This window comes from Lemur catta, chromosome 7 (genome assembly GCF_020740605.2).
Source record: "Lemur catta isolate mLemCat1 chromosome 7, mLemCat1.pri, whole genome shotgun sequence".
NCBI classification, from domain to species: Eukaryota; Metazoa; Chordata; class Mammalia; order Primates; family Lemuridae; genus Lemur; species Lemur catta.
In genome coordinates, this window is record NC_059134.1 from 84,554,189 (window position 1) to 84,579,054 (window position 24,866).

The 24,866-nt window shown below is 44.7% G+C and overlaps 1 protein-coding gene across 2 annotated transcripts in view; it reads left to right on the forward strand.

Annotated features, from left to right (window-relative positions):
• The first annotated feature begins 10,514 nt into the window (after positions 1 to 10,514).
• The window catches only part of EHF (ETS homologous factor), a 40,211-nt gene continuing 25,859 nt past the window's right edge, over positions 10,515 to 24,866 (forward strand). The window contains exon 1 of one of the 2 annotated variants that reach the window (XM_045557788.1): positions 10,515 to 10,703. The gene's annotated coding sequence lies outside the window, so the exon portion shown is untranslated. The remainder of the gene's footprint in view (positions 10,704 to 24,866) is intronic. The other variant, XM_045557789.1, reaches the window with a different exon arrangement.

Genomic DNA, 24,866 nt, shown 5'->3' on the forward strand with positions numbered 1-24,866 from the left:
CAGAGATGGTAGGTAAATGCCCAAGATCACACAGCGGTTAGAGAAGATAGTATTCGTGCATAGTCGATGTGACATGCAGCTACGTTGACCAATCTTCCTGGTTTGCCCGGGAACATGGGGTTTTCCAGGACATGGGGCACTCGGTGCTAAAATGGGGGAAGTCTAGGATGAGGTGGTTACTCTACATGCAGCCTTCCTGCAGAGGCTTGGCAGTGGCTCTGGAGAGGGGATGGAGGTGAGAGAGGGAAGAGGAAGATACAGGGAGAGAACAGCAGAAGCAACTCTGCACTCTTCATTCTGCAAAGATGCCTGTGCTATTTGGCCTGCTTGTTCAATTCAACAACCAGGCTTGAGTACCCTGCTACTTGGGAGGACTCATGTCATGCCAGGCCTTTCTTGGGGAGATGGCCTTGATGAAGATCCTGTCTGCCTGGGTTGGCCAGGCTGGCAAGGGAAAGTGGTACCCCAAAGCAACCCCACATGACACAATAAGAAATGTGCTGTCATCTGGTTACATGAGAATCTATGTTCCATGACGGCAGGAATTCTTGTCCTTTTTTACTCCTATGGCTGAAGCCCCAGTGTCTAGCACAGTGGCCCTGCACATGGTAGAAGCTCCAGAAACATTTGTGGAATGTTGACTATTGAACGGTTCCAAATACAAACTAATGGGCCTGGGAGATTTAAATTCTGATGAAGGCAGTTGGGGAAGACTGGATGGAGAAATGACATTGGAAATGGGTGGGTTCCACATGGTGGGAGCAAGAAGTATGGAAACACAGACTATTTGCGTCGAAGTGACGTGGGTCCACTGTGCCTGGGATGTACCCTGTGAGGTACAGTTGGAGGCCAAGGGACTTAGGAATGGAAACATTGGTGGGAAATGTCATGCCCTCAGGGAGTTTGGACTGCCTGTCTGTAAGCCATTTGCCTCCCAATTTTCATCACTTCCACTTTGTTGTCACCGTTTTTGCCACGTCTGTGTCCCCACCTATATTATTTACTTAATAAATAATAATTTACTGACTCACTTTTTTTACTTTAGTAAATGTATTTTCATATTCGAAAACACATAGCTGTTAAAATAAAAATTGTTATTTTCATTAAAATCATCTTGCATATCACCTGGCATACTTTCCTCTGAGGAACGGGGAACTGGTAATGATTTTTGTAAAGGGGAATGATCCAGTTGCTTTTTGAAAAGCCTGCACACATGAGGAAGTACCGAATGGAAGATATGTGTATAAAATTCTGGCACAATTGTGACTAATATGGTAAGAAATATTACCAAGGTGAGTTTGGGGGGGCATTTCAAAGTCTCTCTGTGGTCATCAGGATGAAATCTGCAAGAACTGCTGTCTCCCTGCCTCTTTCCTTCTCTGTCTCACCTTGCCTTCTCTCCCAGCAACTCTACCGTCTGCCCCGTGCTAGCTGCCAACAGTTCTGAGGAGCGGGAAGGATTGCAGTTAGAGGAATGAACAGTTCTACGCTGAGTGCGTCTGTGGGCTGTGCAGTGACCCACGGTGGGTCTGGCTGCCTGGCAATGCTGTCTGCACTGGCATTGGCGCTCGATCTTTCCAGGCTTGTCTTACCTGATTGTTCAAAGAATGTTACCCCCAGCCAAGGCTCAAGTTCACAGAGCATCGGCCCATCCCCTAACAAGCATACTTTTCTCCCAGTTGTGCATTCAGCTTCCAAGTTAAGGTGACCTGCCAAGCTGGAAAGAAAATGGATTTGCAAAAATCACATATTTGCCAAGGACACCCTTCCCCCACCACGGTCGCACACAATTGTGAGATCTAAGGTTGGACTGGCTGAGGTTTTCTGCCCTGGTGGTTCTGGCAACTCCTGAAGCACAGACTGATAAATGTGAAGACTATAAACCTTGAGCAGACTTTGAAGTTTTTTGGCGTTGGTGGAAAACATCCATTGACATTGGACTTTGGTGTTGAGGGAGAGAGCAAGCTAGGCATGCCCTGCCGTCACACTGTCCTAGTCAGAGCTGGCTCCTTCCCCCTGCACTCCTTACCCCACTCTTTCCAGCATAAGCTCAATGGCCTCCATGTTTTCCACGGCAAGGAAGTGACCAGACTGTGGCCGGTCCCTTTCACAGCAGGGCTACCCTCTCACGAGAGAGGTTTGCAGATGCACCAACTATGCAGATTTTTGTTCTCTTTGCAGAAGACTTCCTCATTTCAGTTTTACTGTATACCCACCTACACAATAGTTTTTGGTTCTCGAATTTCAGTGCTATTAACCTCCAACCTTAAATCAGGATCCTCATAAAACTTTCCTAGGGCATTGTTACAAAAGAAACTAAGTCTCAAAATAGTACTGTTTGGCATACTGTCCCTGTCCAGGAAGACAGATTGACTAATTCCAAACCCTGAACTCACATGTGATTGCTAAGAAGAGGGTCAGGGGAGAGAGAGGGGAGAAACATCATAGACAGGCCATGACACATGTGGGGAGGTTTCATCTGGATTCCCCCCACACAGGAAATTATTCAGAAATAATTCCAAGGGCTTCTTTCTTGACATTCCACCAATGTGCAGGTGCGTATGTTTTGAATGGACTGAATGGATGATTTATTTATGCAAATGAGGGTTTTTTTGCATAGTGTCAATGGACGTGCTGTCAACTCTCCGATATCACTTCCAGGAGGTTTCTAGATGCATTCTTTCCAGGGGCATGAGCAGGTCCAGAATTCCGAATTTCTCTCTGGAAGGCATGTAAGGGTAGCAATCTGGTTGACTTTACATTACTTTGAGACACTCTGAATTGCTTTTGAAGGATGGGGATGGAGAAACTGATGTCGACCCTCACCCCTAATTAGGTTCCACCATTGTCCTCAACCTTCATATTTAATGCCTTCATCATCACTGAAGCTCTCCACTCTCTTCCTCTCTGCTGTTTCTGGATCAGGATGCCTCGGCACTTCTCCCCATGGTATTTAGCCTGCCCCGTGCTGTGAAGCCTGGTGGGTGGGCAGAGTGACCTTTCTATCAAAAGAGCCTTGAGACTTTCCAGGCAAGATCAAGTCACAACTTTTCCAGTGGGTTTCCCCTCAATTCTTATTCTGAACTTTTAGCTTTTTAAAAATATTTGTTATTGAAGGGCAAGGGCTGAAGATTGTCCTATAAGATCTAAGCCTGTTTGCATATTTCATGCTTCTTTTCATTTCAACTTTCCAATGTCACTCTTCTGAGAAACATCCACATTTCTAACTGCCTTCCAGAACTGAGCTTGACTTTCCATGTCCACGTAAGATCTTATAATCCACATTTCAACCAGCTGCGAAGCTTCTCTTTTCTGGAGGGGTTTTGGTTAGAAGATCTTCTTTTGCGATGACACTGACTGGTCAGAGCTCCAGCTACTTGCTTTGCCGTGTGTCCTTGACCAAGTTACCTCATTGGGCTTAAGGAAGCTCAGTTTTCTCACCTGTAAAGTGAGAATATGAACATACCTTTCTGATGGAGTTTTGTGAAGCTTAAATGAACTAATGCAAATTAAATTCTTAGTTGAGTGACTGGGACAAGATTAAAACTTAATAAATGGAATAGCCATTATTCTCTTCCTTTTTTATATGCCTTTCCAGCTTCACCCCCTTCTCCTACTTTTTATTAGAAACACGGAGGATTAGTTCTTTGGCCACTCGGATGTACCTTCACGTCTTGCTAAGGGGAGCTCTCGGGACTCAAGCTCCACACTTGGTGGAAGGAGGAAATAAGCATTTGCTGAGAGCCCACCCAGTGTTGGGCTCTCCCAGGGCTTTATATGGTTTCTCATTTAACTCCCCAAACAGTTCACTGAGGATGTTAATATCTCCAAGAAACAGATGGGGAAACTGAGGCCTAAAGTTTAAGTAAATATGGCAGAATTGTCCTATCTGGCTCCAAAAACTATGTCCTTTCCACTATACCAAGATGCTCTGAGAAAGCTGAGCCACCTTGCATTTTTAAGACTGACGGCAACAGGTTCTGAGAGCTCCTAGTCTTCCAACACCACAGGCCATCCCAAATAATTGGGCATATGGATGAGATTTTATACATTTTCCACTTAAGTCTGAGGGTTTGCTGAGTCTCATGGCCCCTGGGTGAAAGAGACCAGGCACTGAGACCTTCACCCAAGGTTAGCACCACTAAAACATCCTCTTGGATGGTAGGAACAGAATCTTCTGGTTTATCACCGTGGAACGGTGTGGGAGCCCACAGAATACAAATGGATGGTGATGAATGCAAAACTGATGATTTTCTCTGCTGTCACCCCACCCGTGGAGGTGCTTGCTGACTTGGTAGATGTGGGGAGGAACTCAGGAGTCTGAATTTGTAAGGGTAGTTCGGGGCAGGGAGGCCTATTTATTAATAGCAGAGAAGGCTGGATACCTGTGAGCATGGAGAAGGGAGACCAAGGAAGTGAGGCTGTAGCTGCCCTACTTCCAGTCCATATACAGCATTTTAATAATCTGTTTCATATTAGGTTATTAAATAGGAAATGTCCTATTTCCTTAAGTACTAAGTTTGACAGTCGATATCACTGACATTTCACTTTGACACTTCTTGTTTTATTTCTATTGTGAAGGTACCTCCTCAGTCTTTCAAACACATGTTTTGGCTTGTGATTATCTTTCAGTTTTTTTTAGAGTAATTTTTGTGAAACCATGGATAAGTCAAAAATTCATGTTATTTTCGATTATGAGTTCCATCGTGGAAGCAATGCAGTGCAGACAGCTTGAAATATCAACAAAATGTTTGGGAAGGATGTGGCTAATGAACGCATAGTACGTTGGTGGTTTAAGAAGTTCTGTTCTGGAGATTTTCAAATGAGCCATGTGGATGACCTGAGATGAAGGTGGATAATGATGAGCTGAAAGCTGTAGTGGAAGAGAATCCCTCTCAAACACATGAATTAGCAGGAAGGTTTGACGTTATTATTCCAACAATATTGGACCATTGGAAGCAAATGGGCAAGGTAAAGAAGCTGGATAGATGGGTTCCATATAAATTAAATTGAGTGTCAGAAGAGAAATCGCCTCGAAGCTTGCCTTTCTTTGCTGTCACGACATAAAGGCAAATCATTTTTACACTGTATTGTTACATGTGATGAAAAATAGATGCTTTTTGACAATTGTAAGCATTAAGCACAATGGTTGGATGAAGATGATGTGTCAAAACACCATCCAAAACCGAATATTCATCACAAAAAGCTAATGGTGTCTGTTTGGTGGTCCAGCGCCGGTATTATCCACTACAGCTTCATCAAACCTGGTCAGTCGATTACAGTGGATGTCTACTGCAACCAACTGGATGAAATGATGAGGATAATTATGATTAAGCAGCCGAGATTGATCAGTAGAGACAAGCCAATCCTCTGGCAAGACCACGCTTGACCTCATGTCACAAAAACAATGCTGCTCAAACTACAGAAGCTGGACTTAGAAACTCTCTGTCATTCACTGTATTCACCAGACCTTGCACTAACTGACTACCACTTCTTCCAGGCTTTGGACCACTTATTGCAAGGAAAAATATTCAGTTCTCAACAAGTTGTGGAAAATGCCTTTTGCCATTTCATCACCACTCACTCTCCAGGCTTCTTTGCTGCTGCTATAAATAAGCCACCATTATGATGGCAAAACTGTGTGGATAGTTTAGGCACCTACTTTGATTGATTGTACTGCTTCTTGTTTGAGATATAATAAACTACACTTTTGATTAGAAATCAGACATTTCATATTTAATGACCTGATATTTTGGGGTTCCATGGTATTGGAAAGGTTCTTATGCTAAAATAACATAAAAACATCTGCTATCTAATTGTACAGCCTGGTGACTAGTTAATAACAATGTGCTGTATACTTGAAAGTTGCTAAGAGTAGATTGTAAGTGTTCTTACTGCATAAAAATGATAAGTATGTGAGAAAATGCATGCCTTAATTATGGGGCCATTGTGAGGCCTGATTTAGCCATTCTGCCATGTATACATATATCAAAACGTTATGTTTTACACCATAAACATATACAATTTTTATTTGTCCATTAAAAAAGTGTAATGCCTGAAAAAAAATTGAACTGCTATAATTATAAGGAACTCTTCCCCCAACAAAAAACAAGAAAATTCTGGCCATAAGAAGGTTGCCTGGAAGTGGCCAACTCTTTTGTGGTCTTCTCTCCCTATCTGAGACAGAGATGAACCTTCTTGCTGACCCTGGTGGAAATACTTTTGAGAAGTTGAAAATAGTTTGATTCAAGAACCAAAATGCTTATGGCAGCAGTGATGTGGGCATTAGGTGAGGCTACCACGTAAAGAGAAAGAGAGGAAAGAGAAGGCCAGGAGGAGAATCATAAGATATAGGTGAGGCAGAAGGAATGGGGTAGGGACAAGTTATGTTAAGAGAGAATGGAGGTGTCTTCAGAATAATTAAAATACGAAGGGGGAGTTCAGAAAATTTATCTTGGGTGCTTCGGTGAGGTTGGTGGCATATTCAGATGCCTGAGGAGTACATGTGTGTGTGCACATGTGTGCAATGGGTCATTCTTTTCAGGAACAGTGAGCTGCCCTTTCCCACCCCAGCAGTTCAGCGGTCCTGCCACTGGCCCAGCTTTGCTGCATGGAGGCACCCAGATGCGATGGGAAGAGGCATGATCAGAGTGTCCCCCACAAATCTGCTGAACAGCTGTCAACGTGAGACCTCTCACACAGAACTCAGGTGCCACCTTCAGAAACTAGGAAGCTTCTCCACAGAGGATAACGAAGATGCCCAGGAAATTAAGCTGCTCCAAAAATTGAAAGATTTTGGAAATGTAGCCTTTAGTGGGAAGTAGGGTAAAAGGCAAGATAATACTCATTAACCCTAATTCCTTGTTTGACGACAAGCATGGTAACAAACAATGAGATTCTGTTGTATTTGACCCTCCTCCCTCATGGTTTACAGGACCAGAGGGAGTTTCTTTTTCCAGTCAGTTCTACATTAATATTTTTGTGTGGCTGTCATTAAATAGTTGTCATGTTCTGCCCTGGAGGTAATTCCATGTCATTAGGAGGGGATGATAGACAGAAACATATATAAACACACGCTTGCTCTCAGAAATAAAGACAAGGCCTCTAGTTAAAAGGTGCTGTGTAAAGTAAGTGAGCATCCTCTTTCTTGCAAAGCCAGCGCACAGCTCCCATTAACCTCGGAACCACAGTCCAGGATGGTGTTAAGACTCAGACCCCTTAGGGCTGGAGACTCAGCTTAGAGAGATTCTTCGTCCTGCTTTGATTTGGGAATTAAGGTCCCCTTTGGTTTTACCATGTGGATCTTCTAGTAGACAAGACAACTGAACGCTGGGTCTCCAGGCCGCTGCACACGGCCTGGGCTGTTCTGTCCTCCTTTTTCTCTGTGGGGACCTATACCAGGACTCGACACCAAGGCTCTGTGTCTTTGCACAGGTCTGACACGGTGATAGGGCCTTGACCTGTAGGGAAGATGAGGCAGATTTCTATGCCGAGTAATTGGGTTTCTAGAGTTGGTTTCAGTTCTTGGTGTGAGGGCAGCTTGCTTTGCCTCTCTCTCTTTAGTCTTCCCAGCCACACAGTGGAGGCCATCAGCTTTGCATCATGGCTCTGTGCACCTTCCCTGTCTTTGCCCATCTCCCAGGGAAGCCTGGGAGCATAGAGCAAGTCTGAGATGTTGATTAGACAAGAGCCTGATCCCTCCTTGAGAACTGACAGTGTGTCCGTGTGAAGGATCTGCTGTGTTTCACATTTCGTGGTCATACTTTAAAACTTCTTATCCTGGAGGGACAAACTTGTTGTGTCTGAGGCTTGTAGAAGGCCTCAGGACATCCCTCTCCTTCCTTCCTTCCTTCCTTCCTTCCTTCCTTCCTTCCTTCCTTCCTTCCTTCCTTCCTCCCTCTCTGTCTTCCTGTCTCTCTTTCTTTTCCTTCCTTTCTTTCTCTTTCTTTTCTTTTCTTTCTTTCTTATCTTTTCTCTTTCCTTTCTTTCTTTCTTTCTTTCTTTCTTTCTTTCTTTCTTTCTTTCTTTCTTTCTTTCTTTCTTTCTTTCTTTCTTTCTTTCTTTCTTTCTTTCTTTCTTTCTTTCCTTTCCTTTCCTTTTCCTTCCTTCCTTGCCCTCCCTTCCTTCCTCCCTTTCTGGCTTTCTTTCTTTTCCTCCTTCTTTTCTTTTCTTTCTTTATTTTCCTTCCTTCCCTCTTTTCCATCATCCATTTATCAATTTGATACCAGTACTATCTTGTGAAAATTGATAATAGGGTGAAAACCCTCATACTCCAGAGGAATTTCTCGATGGCTGTGATACACCTACAAATGTAGTGTCTATGTGAGGGGGAGGGGTATTTTTTTTCGTTTTTGTTTTCTGTCCCAAGTAAAGAAAAGAATCAACACTTAAGAATTACCCACTAAGTACCAGACACATTTTTAGGTACTTTACATACATAAAAACTCCACAAATAAAGTGGCTTGTAAGAATAAGGTGACATCTTTCCACCCCGCACCCAGCACCGCACACTGACTCTTCTCAGGAGTGCCTCAGTGGAGCAGTCTTCCCATCTAAACAGACAGAGTAAGAGTGGACAGAGGACTGGAGATGGAACCAGAACTCTTCAGCTAGAAATTAAAGGGCCTGTAATTAAAGGTGATTGGGACTGGGCCAGAGAGCCACATAACTCTGGCGTTGCTTTTGAAGTTCACTACCTCTTGATCACGCAACCCTACCCCGTAAAAGTAATTCCCACCCTGCTGTCTCAGGTTATCTCAAGCAGAAGTGCAAGGAAGGCCAAGTTCGCTGGCCTGGAGTCCCACTGGCACCAATTACACCCCTCCCCCCCAGAGGCACATACCCTGCCGTGGGCGTGGGCGGAGTGTAGCTACTTCAGGCTGCTTCTGATTCAAGTCTCAAGGAAAACTCCAGCAGGCCGTTCCCTCGGGGCCCTGCTCAGATCTGGAGCTGATAAACTAATTGGGGCTAATGTGATAATGGGCAGTAATGACATTTACTGTTTTTATCAGTCCCAGGGCGTACATTTGCATTTTAACAGGGCCCTTGGCAAGCACACAAAGTTGAGCTGTAGGGAAGGGTGGGAACTGCAGTGCAGGTTAAGGAGGCAGAGGGGCTTGTGAGAGCTGCACTGCACGGCCCGAACCTTCAAGAGTTCCAAGACCCTCCCAAGTCCGCCCTGTCCTTCCACCAAGTCTTCTACACTCTCAGAAACCTCTGCATTCACGTTGCATAAACTAAGAAAACCAGCAAGAACGGACTCACACGACCGCTCACTCACTGTTCCGCCTTAATACAATGACCACGTTTTACTTTTTGTTCTATTCATAGTCAGCCTTTGCCCATACGCAGAGCTTTCTTTTTTACACAAGGAACTTCTTGGTTTTGATCACAAAATCTTTGTCTGTTTGCCAAAACTCAATTTCTCTTCCCTCTCCCACAAAGGGGAGGCCTGGTAAGTTATAGAAGTCTGCTTGGATACTTCACTCGTGCCAGGCCAGTGTCCAGGAAGACCTGAGAGAGAAAGTTAACGGTTAGGGGATGGTATTTTTGCTTGCCAGGAGTAGTCGCTCACCTGTACGGGTGGAGGTAGATTTGTGCCCCAGTGAAGCAGGTACAGGTAGCTCCCGACATGCCCCTTGACCCAGGGAGGGGGCGGTTGCATGGAGATTTAAAACCTATATGTCCTCCCCAACGTTCCACCTTCTTCTTGTCCAAACTGTGTTGCTTTATTTCCAGTTTCAGCATCTTGGTCTTTTCCTCTCTATAGGGAGTATCAAAAAAACAGTAAAAAAAAAAAAAAAAAAAGATCATGCCAGTGTCAAGGGGAAGTGAAGGACCTAGATAATCCACCAACCGGATAATCAGCCCTTGCACCGTTGAGAGCTGACTGCTCGACCTGAACATCTCATAATGGACCTTCCCTCTCAGGACCGTCCCTTTCAAACCTTCTATCAAGGCTCTTGCCTGGGGCTGGGGGAGACAGGCTTTTCAGAGTTCACTGAAATTGCCAAGGGTTTCTGTCCAAGAGGCAGTCACGTGGCTGGAGAGAGGCCTGGCGGAGAGAACCCTGCAGAACCTGCCGCTGCCCAGCCAGGGCGAAGATCTGTACACCCAAGCAGAGTGGACTGAATACAGACTAGTAAATGAAGCAGGTGTGCAAGAGGCGCCACACTGCCCTACACCATCAGCTCCTCCAGATTTGGACTTTGCTTTTACACTCTCCCTTCCTGCTGATGTCTTGGTCGGCACAGGGCTTTTCACCTAAAACAGCCTCTGAGCTGAAAAGAACAGTCCCCACCAAATCAATTCCTCATCCACTAACAGGTTGTCTCTCTGTTCTTGAGACACAGGCATAACCTGGTTAGACCTGTTTTGTTTGAACACTAACGTGTGAGTTGGCCAAATGCAAATGAGCCAATGTTTGTAATCCTTTATTTTATTTTTTTAAAGGGCCAGGCAGCCAATCAGAAGAGGGGGAAGTGACTTCGGGAATTCCCGGTTGGTGGCTTATTGCTTAACATCCTACAAAAATGATTTAAAATTATTGTCATACGCATTTATCTTCACTCTGATGAGGGCTCAGACGTGATAACACCTGCGGCTCCCCATCCCTGGAGGAGCTGGCGTGGTTGCTGTCGGCTGCCTTCCCTCCATTAGCCACAGCTATTGGATTTCCCACCCAGAATCTTTAGGTAAATGAGGTAAGTCCTTATTTTTAAAACTTCTTTTGACTCTGGAATTCAAACACCTGAGTGGAAAGGAAAGCCTGCCTTAAATCAGACGGAGGAAAATAAAACAGACTCCTGGAGGCAGCTGGCAGGAAGTGAAGCTTCCCTTACCTGGGCTTACCTTACTGGGTCTTAGTAGAATTTTATTCTGGGGGGCAGCTGGGTTACTTTGGATGTTATCTGTGGATTCCATGCTTTGTCTGGACTTCCAATCACTGGGAATTTAAAAGCCCCTGGTCTCCCTCTATCCTCTATCTGTGTGGCAAAGCCATTTCCCTGGATCGAATTCTTCAGAATCAATAGGTAGCTAGAGATAGGTGACTCTGGCAGAGCTGAGCAAAGAACTGGTTGGCTAAATAGCTGTTGGGGCTCAGAGTACGTGACCTCGCTTTCTAGAGATGTCTTCTCCTGGTATTTTTTCTGACTCATGAGCTGTAGGGAAAGGCCAGTTCATTTTCAGTGTGTTCTAATGTTGGAAAATGGCTGGAAATAGGCAAGGACATACGAATCCACACTGAAAAAAGTGATCAGGGAGGCAAGGTAGACAGTGGTATTGAGGAAAGCTGAACAGCTAAAAATGATCTGTCCAGGAAAAAAAATCAGTTGTGGCAAAGGATTTCACCATATCTCAAGGGGACAAACTGACCCTTTGTCTGTTCTATTTTGGGATATTATGACCAGATAGACAGATGTGACTCAGCAGTAACATGGACCTTCTAGGACAGGGACTCTTTTGATTTTGTTTGGACACCATGGAGAAGTGTTGGCCCCAGTGTGGACAGAACCAGGAACTTACTGGGAATTAATCTTGTTGGTAAACCACAGCACTGAGGAGAGAAAGTGACATTTTTACCCTCCATCTTTGCTGATTTAGCACACTCCCAGTATTGTGGGAATGCGCGATTTTAAGACGAAGTGTAAGAGTCTATGAGTCAAAGTTCACGGGTGTCCCTGCTGGTTATCGGCACTCACCTTAGCAACTGGGAGAAAGTGAGTTGAGCATTTGGATTCTGAAAACTTCCTGATGGAGATGTCTAATGCAGGACTTGGTTCTATAGGCATGGGTGTGAAGATGTGTTCAGATAGTCTTTCGAAGTGTAAAAGGGCAATTGAAGATCCTGAATGGCTGTGTGCTGGTTCCACTGAGGTCAAGGGAAGAGTCAATTTCCAACAGGAGAGATGGAGACATGCCATTAGGTAGAACTTTATGGTTAAGAGATGCTATCGGAAAGGGCTCTTAATAGATTTCAAGAATGACTTTGACAGCTGCATTTGGAGTTTCCACAAGGCTCCACTTGTTTTGTTTTTATGACTTAAAATTCTGGGTCTGTGAAGTAACTCATCAATTCCCTCTTGTTATAATATGGACTCACGTAGGACCATGTCATTTCCACCATGATGGGTAATGGTGTTTAAAAACCACGATGGAACATGAAATGAGAGCCATTTGGTAGTCTGTAATCACACTTGAAAGAATAATAAATATAATAGAGACAATTCTTCTCCATGTTTCCAGAATATTTTACACAGGCATTTTAAAAGAAAGTCACTTTGCGCGAACAGCTATACTGAAAGTTCTCTTACATGACCGTCCAAGATGGCGGCCCTCGTCAGGCCCTTTTAAAGGTGGTGTGGGGGGGGCGAGTGTTTGATCCAGGACTCGTTTGTACAAAAGTTCTCCTATTCAATTATATTTCTTCTTGTGTGTTAAAAGTACCCATTTGTTAAATTCAAACAATACTTTTTGGATATTTTTTCATTTTTTAAAATATATTAGTATATTATGATCTCCCAGTGGAAGTGCCTTTGGCCTTTCTGGACGTCTGCAAAGCCCTCTGTTCACACTCAGGCTTCCATGCTTATGAGTGTCCTAAGGTGCTCCCACTCATTGACCAACTTTACCCTGATCCTCTTTCAATATCTTTCTGACTCCTCAAGGGTCTGAGACAAAATGGAAACCAAGAGGTTAAAATGTTTACTCAGTTGCATTGAATCAACTCATTGGAAACTAGAAGGAACTCATATCCGGTCACCATGTGAGTGCTTCTGGCCAAAGTTCACTTCTAAGGAAGTAGAATTTATCTTTCTGGAATCTTGCATTGTTTTATTTCTGCTATATCTCCCCCCCGCCCCTCACCCTGCTCAACCTCCCCAAATTTCGGGATTTGAGCACTGGGTTGTGATCACTGGAACATCTTGTTTTCCTGAAAGCCCAGTGCCAGATCTCTATGTCCTGTGGCTGCATCAAGCACAGACGCAGAGAAGTTATTCCATCTTTCCCCTTCCTCCGGATAGAGTCATCCGATTTTCAAAGACCTCATGCTAATCCCGGGGAGATGGGGTGGGGTGGATACCAAGAATGCCATGGTAGAACCTGCTAACACTTGAGAAGCAATGACACGGTTTTGAGGAACCAAATGTAAAGCTTGAACATGGTTTTCCTTAACACCATTTTGCTGTTGTTTCAGTCCGCTTCTCCTGTTAAGATTGCTCTCCGGTAGAGTTGAAGTGACAATCATTTCTGTTGTGGGTGGGGCACTGGTTGGGAGGCAATGGCTCCACGGCAGGCTTGGTGTTTAGATACCACGCATACTCACCCTGCCTTTGTTACTGGGTAACTGAATGCTGCGCGGTGGCTCTTTGCTTGGGTGAGTGGAATCTGTGGCGTGCACATGGCCATCTGAAGACGGAGTCAGGAGGGCAGCCCAGGTTCTCTTAAATCTATTGCTGCATAACTGAAGGCAGGGGGTAGATAATGAACTGTATTTGGCATCTTTATATCTAATTTTTACTAATATGATTTAGAATAATACGATTTCTTCTAAGGAACAGGCATTTGTGCTCTTATTAATAATATGTGACTATTAGTATGTTTATGTAAATTGCACAGGGTTTTAAAGGGCCAGACCATTAAACTGTGCAGGAAATAAACAGTGCAGTGGAGAGAATATTCCCCGTACAACAACTAATCTTAGGATGGGACATATTTTCTAGCCAAATGGCACAGATGTCAGGAAGCTAGGATGTGCTGGAGTAGAGATTTCCATGGATCCATCAGAGTTATTTGATAAAAACTTTATTGGACTTCACAGGGGAAAAAAAGATATTTCTTTAAGAATCTCCCCTGAAGAATTTCAGACTGCAGCTTTTGAGTGATTGGGGCACAGTGTAGGGAAGGTGATATGTGGGACCGTGCTTGGGATGGCAGTCGGGAGCCCTGGTGTTCTAGCCCAGGCCGGGCTGTGTAGCCCTGAGCAATGTGCTCTACCTCTCTGAGCTAAAGCTTCCTCATCTGGACAAAAGGGTTTGAACCTGGTCATCTTTAGGACCCATTTCGGCCCTCAGCAGTGGTGACCGGGGTGGGGGGGGGATAGGGGGATGGGAGTTGGACCAGCCGTGCCTGGAGGTCAGCGGGATCAGGGTGAAAGCTGAGAATGGGGTGGAAGATGCTCGCTAAGGATGAGGCAGGAAAGAAGCCCCCCAACAGCTTCCTTAGGGTCTTCAGAATTTTGGCTGAGGGATACACTTCGTGGAGACCCTAAGACCCAATGCCTGAGCCTTCACTGGGGGTGAGAGTCCACTCCCACGACAGCAGCCCTGTCTTTATCAGTTTGCCTCATGAGTCCCAAGCCGGTGGGAGTGTAGAAGGGGGTGAAGCAGACAGTTTTGTGACCACAGGGAGCAGTCGATGTACATGAGCAGGTGCTCTAATGGCATCTCCGATAAAACACCAAAGCAGCCTGCCGGAAAGTGAACATTCCAGCACCCGTGCTGTCTACTGAGCTCGACTGACCATGACTTATTGGGTGGACTGGATGGCTGTGGATTCACTTCTCTTGGAGGAAGACCCTGTGGATAATCCTAGGGGGACATGGCCCTTGGGCAGCCCAGCCTGGAGACCCCGGTGTTCCCCAAGGGCCTCAACTCTGTGTCTGGAGCAACCAGAGCTTATAACAGGGTCAAGCAGGGTGGCCCATTTAAAGAGGCACCCAGGGTTTTAATTGACCTTGTTTTAAAAGAGACACCCTGTAAAATACTCCTGTGAAAATTGATTTCACTAGCACCTAACCACATTCTGTCTTTGGTTTGTTTTACGGGGCTGCGCCCCTTGTTCTGATTCATTGGATTTGCATTATCTCTCCTCCTCCAGTCTTCCCCACACCCTGGCCCTCAGAGCCCCCCTCACTTCTTACCCAGAAGCATCTTAATCATTTAAGGGTGCCTGCCTATTTATTTAAAAATATGGCCGGTAGAGGTGCATTCAAAACATGTTTTCTGATGAAAACAAAGCCAAAAATAAAAAGTAGCCAAAATGCCTAGTACAATAGAGTGATTTTTCCAACTAAAAGACCATCTCATTAGCCCCACTCTTTTAACATAACGACATAATTTTACTTTGTGTGACCTCATCTCCACGAGCTCTTTCTCTGATGTTGTTGTAATCATGGTGAACTTAAAACGTCAGAGCTGTGCCTGCCCTGCTGCCTACTATCGTGGACACACAAAAAATAGTTTGAGGGCCTGGGCCCTTATTGGGCCAGTTGTGGCTTTGAGAAATTTCAGTTGCCCTGCCAGCTCTTTCTCAGCCTGAAGCAAACTTCCCCCCAGAGTCTGTTGAGCCTTGCTTGGAATAGGAAGGGGGTCTCCTACTTTTTATGTGCGACAACAGAGCTTAGAGAATGTGGCCATCTCGTGGAGGTTATTCCGGGCTTCCTCTTAGGAACCTTTAAAAAAAAAATCCCTTCAGTAGGGCTGATGGATTGATGGATTCTGGAGGATGAGGTGAGTGGGGTCTGAAAGATGACAGTGAGTTTCAGGGCTGTTTCTTTTTTTTTTGTTTTTTTAAGCCCTGTACCTCGAGGACAATAATTTTATTTTGTTTTGTTTTGTTTTGTTTTTGCTTTTTTTTTTTTTTTTTTGTTTTTTGAGACAGGGTCTTGCTCTGTCGCCCAGGCTGGAGTGCAGAGGCGCATCATTCAGTCCTATTTTCATGGTGACTACTGACAAGACTTGTTTTGTCTTTGCAGTGGGCTTTAGGTTTGACTCTAAGTTCAGCTTCTGCCTCAACTACGTCCACTTAGATAATCAGGGTGCACCTAGCTCACCTTTCAGCCATCTTAACTCCACTGCTGGAAGGCCGTGGGTTGAGCATTGTTGATGAAGAGGTGATTTTGACTGGGGCCAGGAAGCTATGAGTTTTTGTGGCCTAGAAGCCACTGGGAGGGGGCGCAAAGAGTACTGGACTTGGGTTCAAATACCTGGGTTCAAGTTTGACTCTGCCACTGGGTGGTTCAATGACTTTGGGTGAGTTATATAAGCTCTAGCATTTAAGTGTTCTCATCTGGAAAATGGGGTTAATAATATCTACTGCACAGGGCTGTTGTAAGGATTAAATTAGGCAAAGAATGTGAAAGCACCTGTTCAAAAGCTTATGAGCAAATAATTAGTAATTGTAGAATGGAAGTCAAGGGTAAATCTTCAATTTGGATGTTTTTAGTGAGTCTCTGTTGGGTCAGGGTAGATGAGTAAATTATGAGATTTTTTTTTTTTTTTTGTAATGATCAATGTTGGTTCTTCACTGTGATCCAGGGAAAGAAATGCAATAGAGTTTTTACTAGGGAAGGGGGGCAGCAGGGAGAAGAATGAACTATGTTAAGGGGGACCTCCAAATGGAGCCTCATTTTGAGCCAGCTGCAAACCACAACCCATGAAAGTCTTGGGGAAGACCTGGGGTAGGCACACAGCATGTTCCTGTCCCTGTGTCTGGATGCCTGGCATGTAGGGACCTCAGAAGAAAATGATTCTCCTCCAGGCTCTTCAGTGACTAGCTTTCAGGCATGGTTATACCATTGTCCACTCCTAAAATTCTTGAGAGTGTCTCCAGATGTCTACTGACCACTGCTGCTGAGACATTGACCTGGGGTATTCTAGAGGCTTTAGGGAAAAATAAAATTCTACTTTCTTATTTTGTTCAGACACTGCCTTTTGGTAAATTGTCCAAAGGAGGTTTCTGGCCATGCAGAAGTAGTTTCTAGAGGCTATTTGAGTTGAACAAGTCGTTCTTGTTATTAGTAAAACAGCAAAGGTTTCTAACCTGGTCTCTTGGTGTCCCTGGAGAGAATTCAGGGCGTCTGTAAACTTGGATGTGAAAAAAAATGTGTCTTTATTTTCACTAACCTCTAACTAAAATTTAACATTTTTTTTCAATATGAATATAGGCAAAACTTCACTGTAGTATTGGCTGCAACTGTGACTGTCACCAAGAGAAATCACAAACATTTTCGTATCACATTACACTTGTTGTAGATGTCTCAAAATATCAATATTTGACATCTCATTAGACCTGCACTAGGTATTTTTATTTAATGTGTTAATAAAGAAGCACATGTATTGTTACGATAGCACACGTTTATTTTAAAAAGTATTTTGATAATTATATTTCAATACAAATTTCCTTTCTAATCTTGAATATTTTACTTTGTCATTTAAAGCATTATTTTGAGAAGAGGCCCAGAGGCCTTGCTAGGCTGCAAAATGGGTCCATGTACATTTTACAGCATTCTTTTGGGCAGGGCTAATGAAATGACTTCTGAACAGTAGCAGCTGATAGACAGTCTCTGACAAACCAAGGAGATGAATATGTTCTTCCCACTGACTATCCCTGCCTATGAGGAGCCTTGGGGATGTGGGAGACTTTGGCATAATAAAGATGATAATAATAATAATGGTACTAATAGCTAACATTTGTTGAGTGCCTGCTTGTAAGCCAGGTGGGTATAGGCATGTTCAACGTCATATTTAGCTGAATCCTCCCGACTAACTCAGGAGGAAGTTCATGGAGCAGAGACAGCAAAGATCAGCCCCCCTCCCCAATGGTGATAGAGCACTGGTACAGGTCAAGGCCAAGGTTGGGACTGACCCCCTGGAGAAGGCCAGTAAGTATCGTATTAAATAGGCGTGCAACTTGTGCAGTTACACAGGGACCAGTGCTTAGAAAGGCTCCGTGTTCAGTTTAACACTCTGCTGTTGCCATCTTAAAATTCTTCGTAAATTTTGAACAGGGGGCCCTACCTTTTCCTTTTGCACTGAGTCTTGCAAATTATGCAGCTGGTCCTGCCTCTGGATGTAGTAAAATTGTTTGAACATGTGACAGCTCCTGACGCTGGGACTCTGGGAAGCTGCTCCAGGGAGCCCCCTGTTCATGTCTGCCTGGCTCATCTACGAGACCTCTGGTGGAGGGTTGGGGCCTGTGGGGGAGTGAAGGTGTTTTCTGAGTTGGTGAGTTTTATAGCTTTATTTGATCTCCAAAGGTTTCCTCCAAAACAACTAGAAGAATGGCTGAATAATCCGCCGGAAGGGATTTAATTCCTTGAGAAACCTTTCTGGTAGGGAGTTGCTTGCCTTACAGATGGGTTTTTCATTGTCTGTTTTTCAGGGGGCTTGCTATATAGACCAGTGAGCTAGAAGAAGCAGAATAAAGTCTGTTCTGGAAAGGAAAATTAGATCTTGTGCCAAGAGTCTCGTGTTCTTGCAGAAAGGCACTGACAGGGAACCTGGCTTTTTTGGTCTATTGTCATTTAATTATTATATGTACGAAAAGAAAACGCTACTTCTTCTAAAGAGGAGGTCCTCTCATTTGTGAGAAAATTCAGATGTTATTTGCTTCTTAAGCTGCAAAGATGATAATAGAATAAGTCTTACAAGGTTTTGTCTATATTTTAGGGCTATGTTTTAATAAACTGTTCCAACGTTTGAAACAGGGTCATGGACATAGTGCTGGTGGAAGAAAGGAAGAACTTTCCTAGATTTCTTTGTGTGAGTGATGGGATTTGGGCTCCCCAGATGGCACCTCTGTGGTCTTTCTCTCGTCAGTGTGACGGTCACAGCACAAGCAGATCAGTCATCAGGGCGAATTTGTGCTGGCTCGGACATCAGGTGCTCTTGCAAAGGAGCCATAATTCCCCCTTAATTTTTGAACAGCTTTTTTTCTTATTACTGCTCTTTTATCATGGCTAATAAGTATGAGGTGGTTTCAGGCAGCCGATCCCAATCCCTGAGTCAATCCGGGGCTTTCAGCAGGAAGCCAGGCTGCAGTTTTGACAGATAGGTCTGTGAACTGGTGTTCCTGTAGCATCTGGACTGGTGTGTACTAAAGGAGAACTTTCATACTAGGGCACAAGGATGATCAATATGTCTCCAATTCACATTTGGAGGAAAAAGCTATGAGAGCTGTACCTAAGAGATCTCAACTTTCGAGTTAAAAGTGTGAGGTCCTAAGAGACATCCTCCTCTTTAGAAACACAAGGATCCATTTTCAAAGCTACCAAGGCTCATGCTGCTTTTCCCACCCCTTCCCTAATACACTTATTATAATATAGTCAGTTACTAGCTCTGTGTCTTTGGGCAAGTTGCTTAACTTCTCTGGGCCTTCTCATCTGTCAAATGGGGATAACGTCAGTGCTAATGTTTGGGGTTATTATGAAGATTAAATGAGATAATTCATGCGAAGCCTAGCTCAATTCCCAGCACATTGTAAACACTCAGTAAATATGAACTATCGTCACTGTCATGGTTTTTGTTGTTGTTTTGTAATTATACAGGCTGTGAGATTCCAAACTGGAGGCTGTTGATCTTTCCTTGGCTTGAACCTCTTGGTCTTTTCCTGGGAGGAAACTTGACTCTTGAAATGGTCAAATCCATTGTCCTCGTCCATCTCGACCCCTCCCTGGCTCCGATCCCCACCCCTTAACTCCCTCCACCCTTCCCACATTCCTGCCCAGTTGGTCTTATTTATTTTTCAGTCACTGAAGGGTGTTGTTAAATCTTTTATTTTTCTGCTGCCCGGTTTGGTTCCGAGGCACTCCACTCCCTGCCCTGCTTATGACAAGAATGCTTGGGAGTGCTCAGCCAGCCATATCCCTCCCCTGTTGAAATACCCTGTTCTTAACACTCCTGGAGAGGTGACGTTTCCGAGTCTGTGACCCCCACCCCCACCCCATTAAGCCAGTGGTCTGGTGGTGATGAAGGCCCCGTGGAAGGAGAGCTCCGGGGAAGGTGGTTATCCAGGGAAGCATTGTGCATTGCCCACGACGGTGCTTTCTTCTCCAAAGCTTACAAAGAGATGTTAAGAGGCTTCCTCTGACTGTGCATGTTGAAGGCCGGGTGACGATGCCATTGCTTAATTAGTGTTGGTCACGATCTCCATTTGAGTAATTTGTTTAGCTTTCTGTGGCCCCTTTGGCTTTATGTGACATTGACAAATTAATGACAAATCAGAAAGCCATGATGCTTGCATTAAGGCAGAAATCACACCTCAAATATCTCGGGCCCTTTCCACCTGGGACCTGGGAACTCAAATCCTTTGGCAGGACGCGAATGAGTCGGTATAGTCCACCTTTGAGGTAGGTCGGGCTATTTCTGTGATGGGAAAGCTATGGTCCAGGGACTGGCGATTTTCAATTATGCTCTTTGCCTGGGGCTGGACGTAGACGTCTGTAGGAGACGTTAGACTGAGATTTGGGCACTCTGAGCCTCCACTTTCGGAGGTAACCTGTAGACCACACCTATTCCCCAAAGCATATTGACTTTCGGAAGTCAACCATTTGGAAGAGTGTAGTTTGGGTTTCGATCGTATCCCAGCAGCCCTTTCTCTGCCCTCATTAATCTGATTCATGATCTGAAGCTGGGCTGGCTGGAGGCCGGCCACGTCACTCTGTAGACCTTGGACACCCCTCAGTGCCCTCACAGAACCAGCCAATGGAAAAGTACAATGTCTTCTGGCTTCTTGGCCCCGTCACCTCCCACTGGCCTATTTGATAGCTCCTTTTATTCTGAGGGAGCGGAGGGTAGCATCCAAACTGAAAGCGCAGGTTTTTCTTTGGTTTTTATAGGAAAAGCAAATTGGCATGAACGCTCGGTCAAACCAGCTCAGGCTGTTTGGGCAGATGCCTTTCTTTGCTTTTTTCTGTTTATTTTCCAACAAATCAATGCTTAACTGTGTTGTTATCGGAGCAGAGCAACAGGTGCAAAAAAATAACTCTGCTGCCAACTCAAATGAAAAGGTAGGGCTTATACCCTCTGGGAGGTATTCAGAAGATAACAGAAGCCCCTGCCAGCAACTGAATTAACAGCTCTGTTTACGGTGGGTTTTATGTTAACAACCTGCTCCTAACCCTCTACACATAAACACGCCATTGTGTCGGAGAGGGACATTCAGCCATCCAGACAACCGACTGCTTTATTCTGCCCCGAGTGGAGATTGGTTTTGGCTGAGGCTGCTTTGTGAAACTCAGGAGCATTTTCCTGTCTGCCAACTCCATGTCTTAGTGAGGGTTTTCGGTGAAGGCAAGGGCATAGGGTTGCCGGAGAGAAGAGGATCAGTCCTGCTTTTAAGTCTGGTTGAAATTCTTTTCAAGATTTGTTATTCCCCAATGCCAGAGCCGGTTGCTGGCTCTCTCTGCTCTTGCTCCATTCTATTCCCAACAGGAGGTGGGGAATGAGCTCAGATGACTTTGGAAGGAGCTATTATTATTTTGGAAGCGGTATCCTTGTTCATAGTCCATCAGAGTAGGACAGCATCTATGTTTTGTTCACTACTGGGTCCCCAGCACCCAGCATGGTCCCCAGGATCTAGTAGACATTTGGTGAATATATATGAATTAGATGGGACGAATAAATATGTGCAATGGCTGCACAAACATTTCTTGGTGATAGTTTCTTTCCATTGAAGGCTGAGACACTAAGTTTCTTGGATATGAGGCCTAAAATCCTGAGAGGCTAAGTAACCTTTTGAAGGACTAAGGTGGGGGTGAGATGGGGTAAGGGGTGGCCCAGCCAGCCACAAGATTCTCTTGATGGCAGTGACCCTCAGAGAGCTCTTCTGCAAGCCACTCATTAGGAGGTCAGATTTGCTTGTTCGGCCTTCGGAGACTCATATTTCTAAGTGCCGAAACCTTGTTGAATTTCACCATTTGGTGGGCCTGAGCATCACCTCCTGTATTCAAGTTGGCAAGTAGTATATTATAGTAATACGTTCTCCACAGATGGATTAGAGCTGGAATTCTCCAGACTCAATCTTTTGTCTGACTTTACCAGAATTTCCTTGCTGTTACGGGACATTTCTTTCCAGGCTGGTATCTCCCAGAGTTAGTCATCGTGTGCTGGGAAACTGAGGGGAGGCAAGTGGGTCTGTCTACACACCAGACACTCTCAAAGGTGACAGTGCTCAAGGATTTGTTAAGGCGGCTTCTTAGAAATGCAGATTCTGATCCAGAGGTCTCGGTTTTCAGTAGCCAAACACTGTTGAATTTAAAAATTGGGGGCACTGAGCATTAAGGGATGCTTTATTTCAAGTCGGCTAATAATACTGTAGTAATAGGTTCTCCACAGAGGCCCACAGAAGACATGCAAAACCAGGAGTGGATGTACATTTTTGGTAGGAGAAGAGAGCCACAGCTTCTGCTAAGGTCTCAAAAGGCTCCATGCCCTTTTAAAAGTCAAAGCTTGCCCTGTTCTTAGTTTGCCATATCTGAATGGGATTGATAAAGGCCACAGGGCTCATCTAAGGCAATCTTGACTTTTGATCGACTTTGGTGCCTGCCGCTGTCAGTATGTGCCGTCTTGTCTGGGTCTGGCACCAAGACTGATAAAGATCAGCATAATATGTCTATTTCCAAATGGCTCAGAGTTAGTTAATAAGGTGTACCTATAATGGATCCAGACTTGGCCTCCCAATACTGCATTATCGGTCATAAAAATGCTCGAAACCCCAGCAATAATACTTCAGATGTTGCCCCTGGGAACATGAAAAATGTTTCAAAACACATTATGAAAGTTATGAAATTACCTATGATGTAATCCCAACAGAATCAAATACATTCCCCACGCCTGATTCACATTTTGATTCATTTGTAAAAACACAAATTATTGCCCGTATTATATTCAGTTACATTTCAAGTGTGCAAGAATTTTCTTTTCTCCTACTTGGGAGTAGTCCTTTGAAACAACAGTCATATAGAAACAGGAAGTCAGTAAGCTGTTGCAACATCCCTAGGGCAAATGTTGTGAATTCACCTGCTGGTAACTCAGATTAAGTACTGAGAATGATCTGGATGTCACTGTCATTGCAAAAGTAATTATTTAAAAGTCCTAATTGCTCCTTTGTCTGGAGGAGTAAAAATGCCCACATGACAGCTGGTTCTGCAGTGGTTTGGGGACGATGTGGTTGAATGAATAAGGGAGCTGAGAGGCAGACCATGGCCTTGACCTCCAATCCCCTGGGGCTGGGGACAGGGAATGCAGGTACAATCCCTGCTTAAGATCTGCTCTGTGACCCTGGGACTGTCAGTGGCTCACAGTAGTAGCAAACTCTGCCTTTTGGCCTGTGTCTAATCCAGGTAAAGTACAAATAATTATGGACCATATACAAATTAACGTAACTTTATTGAGTCATAGGGGCAGTATTTACATTACATACAGATATATTTACATTACATACAGATGTATGCGTATATGCACGTATATGAATATATGTGTATACACATATGTATGTGCAAATATATGTCTATAAGCTTCATAAAGGTCTGAGGCAGCAGATGGCACAGGGAGAATGCTGTGACCACGTATGGAATGGGGGTTGGGTGAGGATGAGTTGAGGGATGCTTTCTTCTCTGGCAAAACACACCCTGCTCAGCAGAGAGTGTCTAAGTTCCCAGGGTTTATTGCTAGACAGTCTGAGTTTAAATTCTCTTCTACCTCCAATTCTTGCTAAGCTTTGTGACCTTGAGCAAGTTACCTGACTCCTCTGAGCCTAGATAGGCCATCTGTTAAATGACATAATGCCTCGTAGAGGTGTTGTGAGCATTGACTGAGATAATGTGCTTAAAACTAGTAGCACAGACCTGGCACATTTTAAGTGTTCAGTAAGCCCTCGTTACTATAGTATAGTTAGTATTATTATTTGTAGAGCATTCAGTTCTGGGTCCCAGTAGCCCCACACTTGAGCAAAAGAAAGACTACCCTCCAACTGAGTTGGCTGTGTTGGTCTCTCCTGGGAGGTTCTGTCTGTATATTTAAGAAGAAAGGCCAGTGGAGTGGTCCTTGGTCTTCTTAGCAGTCTAGAGGCCAGACAGAGCTTCCTGGGTTTCGGGATGTGTGGCTCCAGCTCCCTGCCAGAGTCCCAGGAGTTCTCCTTCCTCTTGCATTTCCTGTCCCTATTAGCCCCAATCCCAGACCCTATTCTTTACAGCAATTGAGCATTCTCTGTGCTAAGGGATTTTCAGGATAGAGAAACCCTTCGGCCACACTCTGCCAGGAGCTTGCATTTTAGACATGCCTCTTTTCCCAGTGTTTCCTTCGCACCAGCCGTGGTGTTTGGGAGTGCAAAGCCCATGGGAACCCTGTGCTTCGCCGTCCTACCACTGCTCTTGGCAGCCTCAGGCAGCGTGTCTGCTGAGAGAAAGGGGGGCAGGAGGGATGGCTTTCAGACTTTTGGGAAGAACCATGCCCGGAGGGGAGCAGCATGGCTTCTGTGAGCAGGGGCCGAGGCCTGCTGCGCACAGCTCAGCTGTAATGGCGCACCCACACAGTGGCACCCACATGGGGAGCAGGAAGGCAGCAGACCCAGTTCTAGGCTGACTATGCCAGCCAGCTGGAATTAGAGAATACTGTGCAGATGAGAGAGGTTTGAGGCTTTGCTTGAAATGAACTTGGCCCTCAATTTCCTCCTTGGAGGTTCAATAAAACAATAGCAACAACTGTTATTATTATGAAAATCAGCTGACATTTATCAAGCACTTACTATGTGTCATGCTTGTCTAAGCATTTTACAGGTATCACTTCATTTTTGTCTTTGAACAACAATTTTCCTATCACCCCGGTTTTATAGATGAAGAAGCTGAGGTCCAGAGAAGTTAGATAACTTGCCCGAGCTTGCCATATTTGTAAACTGGCAAAGCCAGGATTTGAACCATGGCCACCTGACTCTGAGCCTGAGGCTCCCAAACACTACACTATCCTGCCTCTGAGGAGTCTCCTCCTACCCCAGGAACGTCCCAAAGCCAAGCAACACAGCTTAGAGGGAGACTCGTGGGCAGACCCCGCAATAGGAGCTGATACTGATTAGAAACCTGCTACACA